At 36.5% G+C, this 22006-nt stretch overlaps 1 protein-coding gene across 1 annotated transcript in view; it reads left to right on the forward strand.

Moving 5' to 3' along the window:
- COX10 (cytochrome c oxidase assembly factor heme A:farnesyltransferase COX10) overlaps positions 1-22006 on the forward strand; it is a 111502-nt gene that overhangs the window by 51489 nt on the left and 38007 nt on the right. The gene's annotated exons all lie outside the window — the stretch shown is intronic.

A 22006-nucleotide genomic window follows, 5' to 3' on the forward strand; every position in this document is an offset into this window, starting at 1 on the left:
ATGGGGTGAACTTGATAATATTCCTTTGGTAACTTAGTGTTTAATTCTCTCAAGCTCTTGCAGTATTAAAATCTATATATATTTTGCTCCCTGTGATGTTTGATTAGTTAATGTTTAAAATTTCAAGGACATATTTAAGTATTATTCAGTATGGGCATTAACTGAAATATGCTAAATAATATTGGTTTGGTTTCTAACTTGTTTTTAACTTTAGAAGAACTAGATTGTTAATAACTGTAATTCATCTTTCCTTAAATGATAGAATCCTATGTCTGGTGCAGAGGACTGAAAGTCCCAGGCTCTGTATTTAAATCTTTGAAATATAATCTTGAAAGAAAATAGTTTAATTTGACCAAGACTACAGTATAAGTTTTGAATTAACTTCAGTTCTTTTAAAGAGAGTTCATTTTAAAGTAGATTATGGAGCAATGTATGAATTTAAGCTATTTGCTTTGTACTATTAAATCAACTTCTCTACTGTAGGTATATGTTTTTGTGAGTTTAATGTTTTGAGTAACTTATTTTCTGAAGACTGTTCTTCCTGTATCTACTTTCCTGGTAGTAAAGTTATACCATTGAGACATTCGAATGGGATCGGCTACAACTCTGCCATAATAAGCATATTTCAGCTATTTATTATTCTTCCCTCAGTTTTCTGATGTTTTTACATACTGATGGTGAAGAGGGAGAGATAAGATATATTCTAATGTAAAGCCTTAACATTTATAAATGAAAATAAGCCAGACTCACTTTAAATACTCTCTCCCTAGAGGAAGTTTTAAGATTATTGAAGAAAAGTTCAAATGCTGTAAATACATTGTACTTCTTATATTCAGATAGGTCCAGACTAAGAACTAGTTATTTGAGCTAGTGAGTTCTATTAAATAAAAATGTTATGTGTGTGAGTGTGCTTCACTGAGAATTTATGCATTTTGCCCTATGTTTAGATTATTAATATTCTGTACTTAAAGACTAATTTTTTTTTTTTTGTCTTGCACACTTAGGTATTGTTCTATTAATTAGATGCTACTGAGAAGTTACTCTTTTGCCCTCAGGTACCAAAACAGTCTGGTAACAGGGCCACATCAAAGTTAGCACCACCTTCAGAAGTATTTTTAATTTGTTCAAAAGTTGCATTTTTAATAGTAATTCAAATCTTTGTGTGAGTGTGTGGTTTTTAAATTATAGCATGGAACCTTAAAGCCCTAGCCAGTACCTCAAATTTGTTGCAGATGCTGTATATAAATCTGATTTATCTTTTTTTTTTACAGTGTAAACATTTTCTGTTTAATTTTACTCTTTTTGATACCTCTCATAGTTTAATAAGCAATTTCACTTAACTGAATTTTTAATTAAAAAAAGATATGAAAAATTACCATATGCTTATGAGTAGGTTTTAAAACACAAAAGGGTTATAAATTAATGTTGTTTCATCTACATTTTAATGCTATAGTTTTGAGCATTGGCATTTTCAGCTGTAATCTTTTTTTCCTTTAGTTTGTCATATACTTATAAGATAAAATGCTCATTTGACAAAAAGCTTTTCCTTCAGTCATTAATAAAAAACACTAAGTGTCAGCTATCTTTGTTTCAGCTGTGACTTGATTATTATTCATGCTTATTATACTTCTTATACTGTTTTATATTTCTGGACAGAAATCACTTCACAAATATTCTTTTGGTGAGAATAAACCATCAAAATTGAGTGACTTATGATACAAATTATGAATTCTCCAAATAGGGTGTGCCTATTTGGGGATTCTCTAATTTTTCTTTTTCTTTTTTTGCATGCGTGAATTCTTGTAAAAATGCTTTCACCTCAAATATTTAGATAATTAAATAAAAAGGTTCTTGGAGGAGGCGGGCAGGGTGCTTTGAGAGGGGTCAGTTAAGTACATTACGGATGGATTTATGATTGTACAGCTGGACTGAGTTACGGCAGGAGTACAGAACCCAAACAAAAGTGTTCAGCTTTAAGAAGAGTGTATCCCAAGGTGCATTTCTAAAATCTGTATTTCTACATTTATTTTCTTTTAAGCACCCGTTTTGCATTAGTAAAAATAAATCTTTTTCTGTAGATTTAAGATATAGCCAGGCACATCAGGCTTCAGTTTTAGTTTGCACAAATGAAATTTCTTCCCTTTGATGAAACAGTACTTTGTTTTTCTGCATCATTGTATAAATAATGTAACCTTTCCTCAGCCGATGAACCCCTTGCCACGAAGAGCTATTTATTCAAGTTCCCAGTTTCTCCTACCTGAATCCCGTTGTTTGATTTCTAGTTATACACATACTGTCTGAATCAGCTTAAAACTTCCTGTGGTATTTGCATCCTTTATAATCTTGGCCAGGACCTTACTCTTTGTGGTTATGTAGGAGAGCTATTTTTATTTTAGGCTTATCTGGGTAAACCAGCTTCTTTCAGCCTGCTATATTTTTGTTTGCCTTTACCCTGTTTCTTCAAGGCCCTTTGAGAAAACCACTCATAGTCACCTCAATCATTTTCTTCATTGTGCTGTAAGCCACGTGCCCCTTAAGCAAAAGAGGTGAAGATGCAGGCTATTAGTGCTCAACAAAAACAAACTTCCTTACGTGAAAAGCACGTCTGCAGGAAAGTCCACCTTTGCAAAACTGTTTTAGCAAGAGGTCAGGATGACTCTGGGTGAAATAGAGCCAAGTAGGATCAGTGGCTTTGTTTTTATTTATTAAAAAATGAAGATGCCTCCTTCTCCTTTTTCAGCCTGAGGATCGACTTGTATAGGAAATCCTGTAGTCGCATATTGAGAAGCCCACATAAATTAGCTTGTGATACCCCTTAGTCCCAGGTGTGCACACCTGTGAGCCCGGCATCTTCTCGCATCTCCCTTCTCCTGGGGGAGTGGAGCGGACATGCTGAGGTCAGCCCTGCCACTCAGGTGTTCCAACAGAAGTCAAGGAAGTAAAATCCTCTGGACATAAGTGGAGAGTTTTTACCCCTCTGTTAAATTGCACTGAAGAAATAAGTATCCTGTGAATGAATGTGTTGTACCTCCCTCAGAATAATTCCTCCCTCCTGGGAAAACAGGCTCCCCAGGTGGCTCAGTGGTAAAGAACCCACCTGCCAATGCAGGCGACTCAGGTTCAATCCCTGGGTCGGGAAGAGCCCCTGGAGAAGGAAATGGCAACCCAAGTATTCTTGCCTGGAGAATCCCATGGACAGAGGAGCCTGGTGGGCTGCAGTCCGTGGGGTCACAGTGTCGGACACAACTGAGTGACTAACACTTTCACTTTTACTTTTCTGGGAAAACATGGCTCCCATAATTGTAAAATATTATTATAAGTCAAGGCACTATTATATTCTTGTTATTGAGTAATTTTGCCTCTCTTAAGATAAAATCTCAGTAATGCTCATCAGTGATTGGAAGATTTGAAGCCCAATCACTGCCTCTGTAATGAGCACCTTGTTTCTAATAGACAAAAGCCCATGTAATCATATACTGGTGAAGGTCACATGTTTGGGAGCAGAACAGGCCTAGAATCAAAGGCCAGCTCCACTTAATAGGGGTGTTGATATGTCTCTTCCCATGAAACCCCAGTTTTCTCACATAGAAACCGAGGCCTTTTTAACGTCTATGCTGTAGAATTTTTCTCTAAGAATTATGTGAGGTCTGTTGGTTTTAGAACTTCCTCCTTGGTCGTCATCCTCATCATCACACTTGTTTTCTTGGCCATCGTCTCTGTGATCCTCACTGTCTCAGCCATCTCCCGTCTTAAAATTTTAAACATCTTCCTCACAATTAAATACACCTCTCAGCTTAATCCAATAAATAGAAGCCAAAGGGTGCAAGTTTTAGGCACAGATTTTCCTTTAAAGTTTCTCTGGGGATTTCCCTGGGTGGGCTGGTGGACCCTGTGCTTGGGGAACTAAAATCTGCATAGCACACGCTGCAGTAAAAAAAAAAACAAAGTTTCTCTGATCACTAGGAAAGTACATACGCTTTCCATACACATGCAGACACATTCACTCACTTGGTAAATATGCGAGAAGACTCAATAAAATATTTAAGTATCTTTAGTAGTAAAAACCTAATACTACTGTTGAGACAAAAACAGCAGTATAACCAAAGTCAAATGCAAGAAGGTAGAAAACCACACTTGGTAACAGCTCAGATATTTTATTTGTCAGCTGATGTACAAAAGTTAGGGTTTATATCACAGAAGACCATTTTGGGGGCATCAAACATGTATAACGTGTACAGACGTCCTTGGTGGTCCAGTGGTTAAGACTCTGAGCTCCCAATGCAGGGGGCACGGGTTCGATCCCTGGTCGGGGAACTCTGATCCCGCATGCCTCTTGGTGCAGCCAATAGAAAAACCTGTATAATGTACAAGAAGGGACATCAAGGTGTCCAAGGCCGTGTGTGAAATTAGAAGAATGAGTTCTCAGGACCCATTGGTTCCCACAGAGCCAAGTGGTCCACTTTAAAGGTAGGGATAAACACCTTGTATGCAAGGCTGCTAGTTGGCAGACACTGGCTGTTAACCTATGGGTTGGTAGATAAGGCAGCCTCTCCCCAACCCATCCCCACCAACCCAGGACTCCCTGGACCTGAAACCTGAGAGTGGATGGTGGGGGGCAGCATCCCTTTGGATTGGCCCCAGACCCATGAAATGGGCCCCAGGTTCATGCTGTACTGATGCTTAGATATTTTGAATTGCCCCCACGACGTATCACTGACATGTTGTGGTTGGAAACTTGGCATCCACAAGTCTTTATAGCAAAAAGGACCTGTGTTTTATGCAGTTAAATCTTAGCCCAAGAGAAAATCTAGAAGCAACCAAGCAGGATATGATACAAAGAGACGAAAAATGGCACAGACCTACCCATCTTCGTTTTGCCTAAGGTTTGTAAAAATGTGTGTATGCAAAAACACTTCCAAGTGAAATAATGTACGTGAAAACATTATGTAAGCTGTGAAACGCCACTTAAAGGTAATTTATTAATAAATCTGTGAGGCTGAAAAATTTCAAACATTCCGTGAGAATAGGTTGATATCAAACTAAAAAACTGTTGAATGCCGAGTTTAGGGTGAGGATAAATAAGCACATAGCATATGCCAGGCGAAGATGCTATAACTACACACTTCCTTAGCTAACCCTGCAGCAGTTTGGAGTGCCAGGTATGGTCCTGTTACAGAGCCCAGGAGACAATTTGAGGAGACACGGAAAGCCCTGTCTTAGCTTGTTTCCTCTCTGTTCCCCGGCTGATTTCTTACACCCGGAGGAACTCCTCTGCCTCTGACTTTCCTCCTTTCTTGGGCCCCTTTGTTGTGGTTTAGTCTTTCAGTTGAGTCTGACTCTTTGTGACCCAATGGGCTGTAGCCCACCAGGCTCCTCTGTCCATGGGATTCTCCAGGCAAGAATCCTGGAGTGGGTTGCCATTTCCTTCTCCAGGGGATCTTCCCAACACAGGAGTCGAACCCGAGTCTCCCGCATTAGCAGGCGGGTTCTTTACCGCTAAGCCACCTGGAAAGCCCCCTTGAGAACCTAGGGAGACATTAAAACTGCCTCCATGTCTGGCGGGACCCCTTAGCAAAAAATCGAGGGAGTAGGAGAGGGAAGCTCCAATTCACAGCTCATTTTCCTCAGGGAAACTTAAGTCTCTACCCCTGGGAAGGGGCTGTCTTCTGGGCCCAGCTTTTCCCAGGGAGTTAAGGTCGCTGAATGTGACCAGGTGATCACATTGTACCATCAGATATGCTGGATGGAGCTAGGGGCACAGATGGCATTCCATTGCAAATACTCGAATGGCAGTAATTCAGAAAGCAGTGGTATTAAAAAAATTATGAAACAGGTTTTTCCCTGAAAATTATTATACAGCATTGTCATTGACAGCAGTAAATGCACAGGAGTGTTTAGACAGCCTCAGTGCAGTGAAGAACGCTGCTTTGTAAGTTGCAGTGCTGACGGTCATCAGCGGGAAGGGTGATTACAAAGGAGATTCTGAAACCAAAGTCAGTAGCTTGTTGACAGAGCCCCTTTCATTCAGAGGGTTTTCTAGCCCAAAAAAATTGGGGGGATTAAATGATAAAATGAATAACCAATGAGTTGTTTACGACTTCCTTCTAACTAGACATTTCCTTAAGGATCTGTACATCTTCATCTATTGTATATATGTTTAAAATGCTTAAGCCTGCTTTTGTCTGGGTTTCCTTTTCCATAATATTCCTCTATCCTGCAGTAGAATTTAAACATGAACAAAATGCCACATCATTCTTTATCCAAACATAATGAAATCATTGCAGATGAGATGAGGAGATAAAGTAATTGGATTAGAAATGGGTGGTTTAAGTTTACACCATTTTATTATATCAGGAATTTTTGATATTTGAGACGTAGATTTCCACAGCTGCGCGATCACTTGTGCCTAAGATACTTGTATGAAACCAGGTTCTGTGCTTTTGTTATTTTAAATTCCGAGGGAGGATAAGTGTAGATGGTCAAACTATTCACCTGAGAAAGTTTTATCTGAAGTTAAAGCAACTGATGTATCAGTTTTAAACAACGTGGAGGTATGATCCTTTATACTTGATTCCCTGCTTTCTCTTACTTTGGGTTTATAAGCAATTTAATGAATGGTCGTCATGGTATACGAGCATAATAGTTTTGTTTTTCTTTTTAAATTTTCCATCCATAATGTTCTCCTGATCTTAAAAAATATATTTTATGTATTGTTTTCCATCTTACAATTATTTTGGCCTATTGTAGGATAGTTTTTTGATAAAGTGTTGCCATTTTCACTTAATTTAACCTCTAACCTATTAAGTCATTTGAGAAGGAAAAAAAATTGTTTGTTGCCTTAAGAAACTATATCAAAGAATAATCCTGGTTATTTTTACTTATTCTCTGCTTATGTTGATGCTAAATCATAGCATAAGAAACCTTTAGATAATAGGTAAAAATTATGCACTGTTACTATAGACATTTAATAATCTAATGTTGAAAGAATTGTGTCATTAGAACTTTTTAATCACTCTTATTTTGAGCTTAGTTTATTTTCGATTTAGTTCCTAAACAAAGCAGCACAATTCAGTCAACTGGAGATTTTGTTGAACTATTTTTTTAAGCTGGAAATAAATATAAATTTACTTAATTCTTCATAATATTATTTTTTATGTATCTTCATAATATTCTTAATTGAAAAACTAAAAAAGATTATCTAAATTTTGTAAATATGATTACAATGAATAAATTATTATGGGAAGAAAAGATATGTTAAAAATAATCCTCAAATATAGCTTTATTTGTACTTTTAGCTACCATCTTATATTAAACAGAGACTAAAAAATGGAAGGAGAGAGGACTGTGGAGTCTAACCTAGCAAATCCCTTGTTTTAGATAAAGAGAAGTCAAAAAAATCTTATTCTTGATTTTGATAATTAAAAAAAATGTAACTTAAAATTTTTTTGTGTAGTGAAGATCATCAGGCAAAGTGGGGGAAAAAAAAAAGAAATAGCAGTGAAGCAAATACAAAGGACAAACAGAAAGACTAATAATTTCTCATGTTTTCTTTTTCCTTTTATGTAGTTTCCTCTCAGCCTCTTGCAGGTTAGTTGGTTAGACTGCAGTGCCAACCATGGGAAAAGCCAGTTTTCTTTTTTTTAATTTATTTATTTTTAATTGGGGGATAATTACTTTACAATATTGTGTACTTTTTAAGTTAAAAATGTGTAGTGTGGTAACTCCTGTAGCTTCCCCCTCTGTTGAGGGGATGTGTGGTGCTTGTAAAATTCTTTCCAGAGGAACCAGGTGAAGCTTGGGTGAATGTCAATTTGAAAAACTATCCTAGAATTTCCCAGGAACTTATTAAAAATAAACCATTTATTCACTAGGTTTCTAAATTAGAAATGATAGAATAAAACTTTAAAACTTTGTATTTTAGTAACTAGACTTTGTATCCATCTAGTTGGATCAGGCTACAGGTTACTTTTGTACTTTCCATGAAAATAAAAAATCAAAGATGTCATAACTGTAGTTTGTTGAATGTATTTTTTAAAGTAACTGGAAATATTTTAGAAATGCCTATTTAGAACTAAATAAGTGAATTGTTAATAAATTACTTCTGTGACATACATTAAAGGAAGTTTTGAGGGAACCTCTGGTTATCCATTAATCTGTATTATTGCAGCTACAGTTAAAATTGTACTAATTTGTACTAGCTAGATTTGTGAAATGGAATATTTCTGAAGAAATCCAATATTATTTTTCAAATTAAATCAGAATAGTAAAGTGCTTGAAGAGCTTCTTTTAATTAGGAGTCATCTTTGAGTATGGGTACTGTGTCTTTCTTTGTATGCCCTTATCACAGCTAATGGTGTGATTCATTGAATTAATAAAAATGGTCTGTAATTTTACTAGATGTGTAATACAGAGTACTTGACAAAATATTAATATATTTGAAGACACTTAAACAGTTGGTATCAAGTATTTTAAATGCCTGTTGTCACTACCAACACCAAATATTATTTAAAATGGTGTTCTATAGAATGAAAGATTTTTCTACATGAATGTCAGTTTCACCCTGATTCCAGGATGGATGATGGAAATGACTAATTAAGTAAAGTTTAACTTCATGAGACTTTTATCATAGTTGAAATCAAGGAAGGAAACATCCTTTTTTAAAAAAATTTGTCTGTAATTCAGATTTTCCATTAATTCTAATAAAATCTTAATTCATGAAGTTTTGATCTACGTTGTGTTTGGAGGGCATTAAGTGAGGCTCTGTGTTACTACATAGAAATATTTTCTTTTTGTAAAACATGATGTAGATACTGAATGACTAACTTTTACAGAGAGGAACCTTGGTGTTCACCACGGTTCTCTGAGTCAGTGTTAAATTGTAAATATTAACAATAATTTTTCATTTACTTGTAATTAAAAGATTTCATGATACAGACTACATAATGTCTTCAAATTCAACAGATGTTAATGTCTGAAGGGAAAAGCAATGATTCTTCACAATCCATTCCATCTAGATCTTTAAAGAGTATAGTTTTTCACATTTCATCCAGTCGTCGCTGACACTTTTGACCTTCTGAAATATTATTGATGATATGCTTACATGCTTGTTAACAAATTCTTAAAGAAAACCGAGATAAAAATACAAAGTTACAGTTTCTGTTTGCTTTAGTAAACAACTCCTGTGTTAGAAACTGTCTGTTTTCTGGAAAAAATTAACTGGGTCTTAGAATTACCTTAGTGGTTGCTCATATTGGGAGATGAAAAGCATCGCATTTGTCAGATAGGGTTTCAGAGCACAGAATGACTCTGTAGGAAACCTAATTTTGCTTTGTATGTGGGACACAGATGTTTTCACCTTTAAAAAGGGATTGCAAGCACATAAAAAAGAAATTAAACCTGCTCCCAAGGAATATGTGTGGTGTAGCACAGTTTCGGAGAGAAGTTTGAAATCAGCTGGCTTAATAAGGGCTGAAAAACCCAGCAATGCCACTTAACTTCAGAGGCAGAAAGTACAGCTTTCAAAGTGATAGTTCTTGGCTAAATTAAATGCCCTTGGAGGTTGGTTGGTTTGTTTGCTTTTAAATTAAATTCTTTACCTTGAAGTCATCATAGACTCACATGCAGCTGTGAGAAATGATACAGAGAGATCTCATATATACTCCACCGGATTCCCCTCCATAGTGGTGTCTTGTAAAACCGTCACAACATCAGAGTCAGGATATCCACTCGCCTTTGTTTTCAGAATGCTTTTTGGTCCACACAGCCAAATTATAGCACTATTTTTTCCTTTCATTATAAATAAAGAGCAGCTGTGCATAGATATGCATATAAAAATTATCTTTAAAATATATATATGATGAGATGTCTGTTCCTACGTTGTGGGCACAAAGATCCATACTGTAAAGCCGTTCATTTGTTAAGAGGTGACTCTTATAGATAAGTTTACGTGAAATGCTCCTTTTTTTCCTGCAGTTTAGTTCATTGGTTCTGTTGACACATTTTATTTTGTTTTTTCTTTTTTTTAATCAGAGGAACATGCAGATTATATTAAGTTGAAATCTTTGAATAATTTTGGCAACTAGCCGTTACTGTAACGATAAAAGTTGCTTTGGAGCTCATGCAGCTATTTCGTTGGGAACAAAAACATATTGGCATGTGGCAAGCACACCACTGGTCTTCGACGCTAGATTAGTAATTTTCAGGTTTTATGGATATAAAGAATCACCTGCAGAGCTGACGGAGAAGGCAGACTCCTGTCCCCACTCCTAGATGCTCTTGTTTTGGAAGGTCAGGGTGGGTCCTAGGGCTCTGCGTTCGTAATTAAGCATCACAGAGGGTTCCCATGGACACGGCCTCTGAACTGCACTTTGAGAAAGTGCTGTATTAGACATGAAGGCTCTCTAGCGTTGTCTTGTAGAAGCAATAGAATATTTATACTTTTCTGTAAATGTATATAAAGAATATCATCTGCATTTTTCAGAGTTCTGTCCAAATTTGGAATTACTGTTTCTCATCATCTTACTACTTAACCTATTGGAATTTTTAGATTTCTTATAAAGCTGAGATATAATTGACATGTAACATTATATTAGTTTCATGTGTACAATATAAGGATTTGATATTTATATATATTACAAAATGATCACCCTACAGTTTTAGATTTGTTTTCCTTGTGAAGAGAATTTTTAAGATCTATTCTCTTAGCAACTGTTAAATATACAACACAGTCTTATTATAGTCACTTTGTTGTACATCAAATCCCCAGGATTTATTTCTTCACTGGACGTTTGTACCTTTTGACCACCTTCACCCATTTTAGCCACGTTGAAACTTTTAGATTTCAGGACTGCAAGTCAGTCACACCTCTGATTGAAATCTTTTTTAAACTTAGAAATGTTTGGCATTTGCACAGTAAACAAAAGAGGTTGGAATAGAGATTGAGAACTACCCTAAAAGCTCTGCCTTTGATAATTGCATTTAATCAAGTATATAAAATATAATACTTAATCAAGTAGTTTGGTTGGTTGGGTTTTTTTTTTTTTTCTTTCCCTTCTAGTCTTTTTTGTGTTTTTTTAAGTAAGGACAGAAAATTAAAAGTAGTAAGTTAAGGGTTAGAGATGAGGATAAAGAAGAAGAAAACGCTGGTGTTAAACAAAAAAGGAAAACAAAGGTGATATATATTTAAAAGCTGAGGAATTAGAGCAATCTATAAAGGCAAGCACCCTCAGTTACTGCAAACAGTGTCAGACAAGGCTCAGAAATAAATTGTTTTGAAAGCTCAGAAATAGAAATTTTAGAAACATTTCCATCAAAATTTGACTTTAATTTTACAAACATTCGGCTATTCAAAATAGAAAATTACTCTGTTAATCTAGAAAATTAATTTGTGTGCAGCAGTTTCTTTTTCAGATATGACAGAAAAATGAGGTGTGACTTACTCACTTGACCTTTGAGTAATGAGCGTCCTTTCAAGGAAAGACTGGGTAATTACGTAGACATCTTTCTAGACGTTTCTCTCGCTGTTAACTTAAATGTCTAGATTTGCTTTCATGCATTACCAATCTGCTTCACCCTCTTTTTTGCAGTTGTCTTGGCTGCAGCTGTATACTGATATTTTCAGAAAATGTCTCACCCTAAAGCCCAGTTGAATCTTTGGTTGTTCGACTGCTGTACTTACTTGTTTTCTAGATATGTGCATGTCAAAACTTAGAGTGAATCTCCTCCTTCAAAACACAGACTTTGCCAGGGTGTTCTTTTTTTTGTAATTATCTTATTTATGAGGTTAGCAGAACAAGATGTCTACCTTGACTCACAATGTTAGGAATTAATTTAGGAATTAATTATAGTGAAAGAAGACAGAGAAAAACATGCATGACTGTAGCCTGTTCATTCAGATATTTGCAGGTACTGATGGCATCATTTTCACAATCAGTGCTTTATTAACTTAAGCCTTTTTATAAAGTTGTAAAGTTTAGTTTATATCCTATGTTTAAATTTTTTTTAAATCAGTGAGAAGCCACATGTGGTGATAAACAACTAAATAGGTAAATATGCTTTTGTTTTGTTTTTCTCTTTTTTTAAAAATTGTTTGACGTAATGTTAGGGAGAACACTGGAAGACAGGCCCTCTCAGTGTTGTGGAGAATGAAAATTGGGACAGTCTTTCTGGAGGGAAATTTTGGTGGTTTAAAATTGTTAAAAATGTATATTCTCTTCAACCAAGAAAGTCCATTTCTAGAAATGTTTTAAAGTCAATTATCAAGATACCTGCAAATATGATATGTATTAAAATCTGTTGGACATGATTTCAACATACAGAACGGACTCAGTTAAATTATGTTTTATCCATGTAATGGCATACTATGAATATCATAGATGTCAGCATCTCCAAATAACACTTAATGACATGGGAAGTTTGTGAGTATTATAAAACAAATATTGGATTCTTAGAGTGAACACAATACATGTATGTCTGAGTAGCAGATCTGAAAGTATTTATAGCTTCTAACCTAGTAATTTTCCTTCTGGAAATGAATATATACAAAGCAAAAGTAAACAATTAACACTTCTTTTAAAACGTTGAGCAAAGATAAGGAGAATAAAAATAATTCTCCCTGCAAGAGTTACCATATATTTAATGTTTTAATACAGACAATCTTAAGGATAGTGTTAAGAGTGTGATTAGGAGTCTGATCCATGCTTATCTATAGACTATGAGAGCTTTCTAAAGCAAATCACTTTAAAATAAATAAGTGAATGTAGGGAAAACTAAATAGCATTAATGTAGACTGGAAAGGCCATGCTCTGGGTGTCCGAGGACAGGGGGATTTAAGTCCTGACATTCTGGGCAATGGGGCGGAGTGGGGATTTTTCAGTCCGATATTGGGAAATCACCACTATTTTCATCTGTCAAGTGCAGTTTATGTCTAGATTCATCAGCATGTTCTTAAATAAATTGCTTATATTTCTGGGTTTGTTTTTTTTTTTTCACTCCATGCAGACCTACAGTTTTGTGATTTTTATCAGAGCTCTTTAATTCCGAGACATTCAAAACATTTTTTTAACATATTTCTGCAATCTAGCAATTGTACTACTTTATTGTTTAGCCACTAAGTCTTGTCCCACTCTTCTGTGACTCCATAAGCTGTCCATGGGATTTTCCAGGCAAGAATACTGGAGTGAGTTGCCATTTTCTGCTCCAGGGGATCTTCCCGACCCAGGAATCGAACCCACGGCTCCTGCCAAATCTCCTGTATCACAGGCGGTTTCTTTACTCTTGAGCCACCAGGGAAGCCCTTTACTACATTAAAATTAACTAAATCACAATTCTCTAATTTCAGTTCTTTCAAGTATTTCATACAGTGATGACCATTAAAGGGACACACATGAATAAAATTTCCTTTCAGTTCCATTCAGTCATGTCTGACTCTTTGCGACCCCATAGGCTGCAGCATGCTAGGCCTCCCTGTCCATCACCAACTCCTGGAATTTGCTCAAACTCATGTCCATTGAGTCGGTGATACCATCCAACTGTCTCATCCTTTGTCATCCCCTCCTCCTCCTGACTTCAATCTTTCCCAGTATTAGGGTCTTTTCAAATGAGTCAGTTCTTTACATAAGGTGGCCAAAGTGTTGGAGTTTCAGCTTCAGCATCAGTCCTTCCAATGAATATTCAGGACTCATTTCCTTTAGGATGGACTGGTTGGATCTCCTTGCAGTCCAAGGTACTCTCAAGAGTCTTCTCCAATACCTCAGTTCAAAAGCATCAATTCATCAGTGCTCAGCTTTCTTTATAGTCCAACTCTCACATCCATACATGACTACTAGAAAAACCATAGTTTTGACTAGACAGATCTTTGTTGGCAAAGTAATGTCTCTGCTTTTTAATATGCTGTCTAGGTTGGTCATAACTTTCCTTCCAAGGAGTAAGTGTCTTTTAATTTCACAGTGCAGTCACCATCTGCAGTGAATTTGGAGCCCCCCAAAATAAAATCTCTCACTGTTTCCCTGTCTATTTGCCTTGAAGTGATAGGACCAGTTGCCATGATCTTAGTTTTCTGAATGTTGAGCTTTAAGCCAACTTTTTCACTCTCCTCTTTCACTTTCATCAAGAGGCTCTTTAGTTCCTCTTCACTTTCTGCCATAAGGCTGGTGTCATCTGCATATCTGAGGTTATTGATATTTCTCTCGGCAATCTTGATTCCAGCTTGTGCTTCCTCCAGCCCAGGGTTTCTCATGATGTACTCTGCATTTAAGTTAAATAAGCAGGGTGACAATGTACAGCCTTGATGTACTCCTTTCCTGTTTGTTTTTCCATGTCCAGCTGTAACTGTTGCTTCCTGACCTGCATACAGATTTCTCAAGAAGCAGGTCAGGTGGTCTAGTATTCCCATCTCTAAGAATTTTTCACAGTTTGTGATGATCCACACAGGCAAAGGCTTTGGCATAGTCAATAAAGCAGAAATAGATGTTTTTCTGGAACTCTCTTGCTTTTTTGAGGATCCAGTGGATGTTGACAATTTGATCTCTGGTTCCTCTGCCTTTTCTAAAACCAGTTTGAACATCTGGAAGTTCACCGTTCACATACTCTTGAAGCCTGGCTTGGAGAATTTTGAGCATTACTTTAGAAAGGAGTATATATCAGTTTATAGCTCTTATCTAATCTTTTTCAACACATATACACACACAGGCATTATACTATATATGGCATGTCATAATTTTATTTTTTCTCTTAATACCAAATCATAAACTTCCCATGTTACTAAATATTATTTGCTTTTAAAAGGTTTTTTTATCAATTTTGTATGTTACTGTTTTATCAATTTTGTATGTTGGCTGTTTTATAAATAAAGCAAAATTTGCATTAGCTAAGCCCACATTGTTGGATATTGGAATTGTGTCCAATAATTTATAACTGATCCCACTGCAACTGAGCATATCTTTGGTTCTTTTTGAAAAGAATAAGATCATTTGAAACGTATTCTCCAGATTATTGTGTTATACCCCTAACAATAACTGCCATATTGGTGACAAGAAATGTTACTTTAGGTTCTTATTTCTTACTTGTGAAGGGTTATTAGCCTGACCATTCTTCAGCAGTAGCTGGACAAGTAAACATAGACTTTTAAAAAGAATTTTTTGGAGCATAATTGCTTTACCGTGTTGGTTAGGTTTTGCTATACAGCTGAGTGAATCAGCTATACGCATAAATGTATCTCCTCTCTTGGATTTCCTTCCCACTTAGATCACTGCAGAATATTCGGTAGAGTTCCCTGGGCTATACAGTATGTTCTCACTAGTTACCTATTTAATGCATAGTATCGAGAGTGTAAATATTTAATGCATAGTTATCGATAGTATCAATCCCAGTCTCTCAATCCATCCCACCTCCCCCCTTCCCCCTTGGTATCCATACATTTGTTCTCTATGTCTGGATCTCTGTTTCTGCTTTGCACATAAGTTCATTTGTTCTATTTTTCTTGATGCACTTATAAGTGATATTATACAATATTTTCAACATAAACTTTTGCTAAAAGTTCTCAGGAATCTTGTACCCCAGCCCTGGTGGGCCAAATTTTGGACATACCGGTCTTGCGACTCAGAGTCTCTCCTCCCCTTGAACCTGACTTTCGGCAGTTATCATCTGCATTTCTGTGAATCTTACCGTGCTGCCCATTATTGAATTATAAATTAAGGATCTTAGGGTTGGATGGTATCACCAACTCAATGGACATGAGTTTGAGCAAACTCCGTGAAGGACAGGGAAGGACAGGGAAGCCTGGCATGCTTCAGTTCTTGGAGTCGCAAAGAGTCGGACACAACTTAGCATTTGATCTGGAGCCAGGGCCTGTGTCTCACAGCACCTTAGAACTCCTCATCCCCGGGGTGTCTCATGCTCAAGCCTCTGGTGCCGGATGGCATGTAGGACCATGATTGAGCACAGGGACTCAGCTTGCCCGGTTTCAAATCCAAGCCTTACAGCCTTGGTTAATTCCTTGTCTGGGCCTCAGTTACCTCATCTTTCAAAGGAACACAATGGTAATACCTTACCTAACAGAGGTAAGGCTTGGGATTTCCCTGGCGGTTCAGTGGTTAAGACTTCACCTTCCAATGCAGGGGGTATGTGTTTGATTAATCAAGACTTGAAAAACAATCCATGATTTTTTAAAAAATATTTTAAAAAGAAGATGGGGAGGATGGGGGATGGGATAAGTCAATGCACAAACCACTGAGCCCAGACGTGAAAATAGTAAACCCCCTGTGAGTGACAGCCACTAATAGGACGTTATTCCTGATTTGTTCAGAGTAAGTCAGTGCATTGCTTTAGCCTTATCAGTATTAAGAAGGCACTATCCCATTGCTGCTCTACATTCATTTGGTTATGAAACCTACTCTAGGTTTTCACCTGCCTCGGGTTGTGACTGGTTATTATGAGAAGTTAACATTTGAATGAACCCTCACAAGATTAGCCAGGACCTGTCAATTATTTCTTTCATAACAAATTTTAAGAATGTTTCAAATGGAATTACCTATCTATTTTTGTAGTATCTAAACATGACAGTGGTTTTTGTGAAAGTAAAATAAATTACATAGTGATTACAGACTTAGATATTTTGTTCCTCAGCATCACAGCTCAAAGTGGGAAACTGCAGGTGTGCACACACGAGGCTTTCTGTTGACACCTAGAAGAATCCCTCTGTCACCTCTAATATTTAATATTGGAAAAGGTTTTGGCTTGTAGTCCTAGCTTGCTGGTCTTAGTTTCTGTAAATTCTTGAGCAAATTAGAGTATGCTGTAAAAGTAAAAAATAAAAATTCTAAGAAATATGACCTTAGCAAGCTACAACCATGAATAAACAAATAAAGCTATGGAAAATATAATTTAAAGGAGAGTTCTTAAAAGTGAAGAAAACTTTTCTAAAAGGAGTTTCTTCTTGAAGTTTGTTTGACCTGCCATGTTTATAAAGACTTTCTCCCTCAAACTAACCTTCAAAAGCATTTATGATGAAACTTCTACGTATCTAATATGTTTTAGAAAACCTAAAAGATTCAGTGTGGTTGGGAAAATATAACATGACATTTAATTTTTAAAAAATATTCGCAGACCATCTGCAAATCTTTTTAAATGTAGCCACATGTATCTGTATAGTTTATTCTCTGTGCTTATTATTTTTCTCATTATTATAATAAAAACAAAATTTGGAAAATGGAGCAAAAACCCATAGACCCAGCATTTCTGGACAAATTATAAACTGCACTGTTAGTGCTTGAAGCATTTTTCTGGACTATTAGAGCCTTAATTATCATTTTTAATGAGTGCCTGATAGTCCATAAAGTTGTCTTACCACATTTTAACCATTTCTTTAGTTTTCTTCCAGTATTTATCTGTTAGAAGCAACTGCAGCAGACACTTAACTTTGTAAAAATATTTATTTATTATTTACTTATTTTGGCTGCATCAGGTCCTAGTTGTGACATCTTATGTTGCAGCTCTTGGGCTTAGTTACCCCGTGGCATCTGGGATCTTAGTTCTCTGAACAGGGATTGAACCAGTGTCTCCCCTGCATTGGGAGGTGGATTCTTAACCATTGGACCACTAGAAACCGTTTAAATTTTCATCATGTAGTTTTCTCCTCTACTTCTAGATCATTTCCTTAATATGTTGTTTCAGAAGTGGAATTTATTTAAAAATGAACTAAACTCATTCAGTTTCGAGTTCCTTTACTGTCCTTCATAAGAATGTTTTCTTTTTCTTTTGTAAGTGATATTCAAATAATATATTCTTATTTTCATGTTCCTGTTTGTTTTTGTTTTAATTTCAAGCATTTTATATTCTTAATAGTAATTTCATTGACATGTTATGAAGCAATACAAGATTTAGATTATTCAGTATTAAGTAATATGTGTGGCCATTAACCTTCAGCCAGCCTGTTCATTTAATTGCAATATTACATCTGATCTCTTGGTTGCATAGCTTTCAAAATCTTGATTTGTGATGGTAATTTTCTTAAAAAAAAATAAGCTTCTAATAGAATTTACTTTAATCTTTAAAAATTAAAAATGTTTGTCAGTATGATAAATAAAATGATGTCTCAAATATATTTAATTATAAGAGCTGTCATTTTGAAAAATATGTTAGTATAAACTAGATTCTGCTTTATATCTGTTCTTCATACATTCTTTCAAGAATTCATATGCAGATAGTGTCTAGGAGCTTTAAGCCTAGCTGTAAGTCATAGTGCTGATTTATCTGTTAAAGATCAATTAACAAAATCCCAACCCTTTAAAGAATGACTTGTCTTAGTGCTCGGGCCTGATGCACTGGGAAGACTCAGAGGGAGCAGGTAGAGAGGGAGGTGGGAGGGGGGAATCGGATGGGGAATACATGTAAATCCATGGCTAATTCATTTCAATGTATAACAAAAACTACTGTAATGATGTAAAGTAATTAGCCTCCAACTAATAAAAATAAATGGAAAAAAAAAAAAAAGGAAAAAAAAAAAAAGAATGACTTGTCTTGTTATTTTGTATTATCCCTGTGAAGACTTCCTTTTAAAGAATGAGAAATATGTTAGTCACGTCTCATTGAGGAATAAAGGTCACTGTCAACTGATAAACTAAACTAAATGTCTTAACAGTTAGGTAGTTTGGCAGACTTTTTTATAAAGACACTTATTCTCTAACATTGATTCTTTATCATTACAGATTTAATTATAACGGGTTTGTTTACTTTTCCATTTGTTGTAGATTTTGAGGGGGTGGTCGTCGTTTTTGTTACTTACTATTAATATTTTATCCTGGCTCATAAATGTAGGATTTCAGTACTTCACAGGCGAGAAGCAGTACCTGATATGGAAGATTTTTTAAAACATAGAATTGCGGTCCATTTGGTATTTCTAAAGTAAAATCTCTGATTGACTGTGCATTCAAAGAAGTTCTTACGTGTTTTCTGTGTAAACTATGACCCCGGGTACTGGTTAGCATTTGCCTGGTGCCAGCACCTCGTCATTTGCTATTGTACTCATTGCCACATGGAGGCTTCCTTCTGCTACTGTCCCACATCACCAACATTAAAGAGGAAAGGACACACATCTCTTAGAAAACCTGCCCTCCCACGTGCTGTGCCAAGTCCCTTCAGTCATGTCTGACTCTTTGCAACTCTGTGGATGGTAGCCCAGCAGGCTCCTCTATCCATGGGATTCTCCAGGCAAGAATACTGGAGTGGGTTGCCATGCCTTCCTCCAGGGGATCTTCCTGACCAAGGGAGCGAACCCATGTCTCTTACATCTCCTGCAATGGCAGGCAGGTTCTTTACCACTAGGCCACCTAGGAAGCCCTCCCACGAGAGTGTATTTAAAAAGAAACTGGAAAGAAGAAAGGTTGTCATTAAAGTCAAAACCTTTTCTTAATAAGTGTTTCATTAAGACATTAATGCTCTTAGAAAACTAGATTGCCAAGTCACACAGATAATTGTGCAAACATAGAGAAACATGTATATTCCCGATATTCTAAGAATTGCCTCTGAGGCAATGATACAAACAGAAAATACATGGACATGTCGTCAGCTACAGTTCTTTAAGTATTGGAATCTGATGGCCGATAAGTGGCTTCTCGATTCATCTAAGCTGCATAATCATACTAATAAATTCACGGACACTAGTCAACTACTGTAATTCATGGGCATTTTTAAATGTTCGCCTGCTTTCTGGGATTACATTAGTATTTAACAGAAAAGTTAGTCATATTTAAGTTCTCTGTATGCTGTGTTTAATTAAGTTAAAACTTTTAAAAAGTTTTCATTGAAAAACTCGAAATGAACTTCAGAACTCTATTCTACATTTTCTTCCTAGAAACTCTGAGTAATCTGGAATTTTTATTCACATATCTTAGAAAAGGAAATTCCTAGTCTGCTTTTAACAGGAGGACTGAAGGTATTCTGTGTACAGATGGAAAGCTTTTCTCCTGTGGATCAACCACTGTGTTATTTCGGGGTCATTCTTTAAGGTGGTCGGTGCCCGTGTTCTGCTCTCAGAAAATGGAAACCATGTTGCATCACTAGCATTTGTTCAGCTTCTCAGGAAAGAAGTTATATATACTTCAACTTTTGAGGGTCCTGGGAAGTTACCCAATATCCCATCCTTGTGCATGACAGGTGTCTTGCCCTACCAAAAGGATTTTCAGCCGTTTCCTGTCTTTCAGCAAAGGAACCATAGGCCCAAGTCTGTGCTGAGATATATATTATGAATATATCAGACACAGAATTGAGGCATGTCCAGTCATCAGACTGAAAGAAAAGCAGTGGGAATAGAGAAGAGAAAAGATTGTGAAAAGCTGTCTAAAGTATTCCACTTAGTGACAACTTATACATATAACACCTGTATTCCCTTCTTAAGGCTTTGAAAATGCCCCAGTATATTTTATGTGCTATTTTATTTTTTGATACAGGTATTTTATCTCTATTACTATTTTGATGTAATAGTCATTGTTTTTATTCACCATTTCAGTTTTTTTTTTTCTCTTTCACTTAAGCTCCTAAAGAAGCACATTTTGTAATACACCTGCTTTCAACAAAGACTTTCAAAAGCTTATTTAAAAATAATTTTAGCTAATTGGCAGGAGACTATTTGAGAATCATCCGGGAAAATGGGCAGCAGGGAAATTTTATTAAAGTTGAAATGCAACTGTAATTGTACCCCCATTGTAGAATCTCAGTGACAGAAGGAAACAGGGTCATTCAAGAGAGTTTCAAGTCACTTTGCTTAAGATAATATAGTAAGTAAGGCAGTTGCTTACTCACAAGCATCTCCCTTTGCACCCTCTAGGATCTGAAGTTCAAAAAAATAAACCGTCATCTTAGAAGAAATGTGTTAATCTTCTAACACGTTACTGAACATTTACAGAAAGCACATGAAACTTTTTTTTTTTTTTAAGGTTTACATTCTCTGATAGGCAAAATGAATAAGACCTATTTTTCCCCATTCCCCTGGCCGCCTCCTCTCCGTACCCCCAGCCGCCTTGGGTGTCTGGAGTAATGCGATGATTAAACCAACAGGTGCCCGGGTGCTGGCGCGGGCTGGCTCCGGGCCACATCCAGTCAGTTGAGATTCTGTGTCACTCCAGGTTTCGGCGTGTCTCTGCGTCCTCACTGGAGAAGGGATCACCCAGTTGAAATACATACTGCAACTCCTCAGGGATTAAGTGTATTTCCTTCGCTTTATAGTTCAGAATTTTACAGTTTCTTTGTTTGGAGCGTCTCAGATGGCTTCATGATTTCTCTGGCTCCCACCCCTCGACCCCGCTGGGACCAGATGTTATTATGGCAGCATCTGAGCCTTTGCAGATTGGCCAGTTTTATTGCTCAACTTGTGATACCACCTTTTATTGTCGAGTACCATCATTCTTCTGCTGTGGATTCCTCTATAGACAAAGGTGATTTTACTTAATCTTGCCTTTTAAAATGTTCATCTTCTATGCTCTGGGTGGCATTTAAACTCTGTATGGTATTTTAGAGGACTATTTCAGAGGTCAGACTGTTGTCATATTATCACCATTAATGGTTTCAGTGACCATGCCTGTTTTTTTAATAGTTGTGGAGGAATCCACAAGAATTTATTAACTTGCTAGTCTTGTGTCCTCATTAGATTAGGATGAAGTATCACTAGTTGAGGAAAGGTTTTTTTTAATCTGTGAAGTCTGAGTTCAAAGGTAGGCTTCAAGAAAATATTTGCGATTTAGTCTGTTCACATTAGTCTTCTTTAGTGGACATTCATGCATTTATTTATTTATTGTTCTTCAAAGCTGGCCATCAGAATTAACCATTTTAAAAATGGTTTCTGCAATGATAGGATTATAGTCTTTGACAGCTGTTAGAATAGAAATTCCTTGGAGCTCATTGGGAGATTTCTGGAGGGTTCTTAACCTTGCCACAGACACCTCCTGCTACTAATCATGCTGGGGCTAAGACGAGGGCCCCAGACTTCACGTCGTGTTAGAGACCATTTCCTTTC

This window comes from Odocoileus virginianus, chromosome 17, assembly GCF_023699985.2.
Source record: "Odocoileus virginianus isolate 20LAN1187 ecotype Illinois chromosome 17, Ovbor_1.2, whole genome shotgun sequence".
Classification (NCBI taxonomy): domain Eukaryota; kingdom Metazoa; phylum Chordata; class Mammalia; order Artiodactyla; family Cervidae; genus Odocoileus; species Odocoileus virginianus.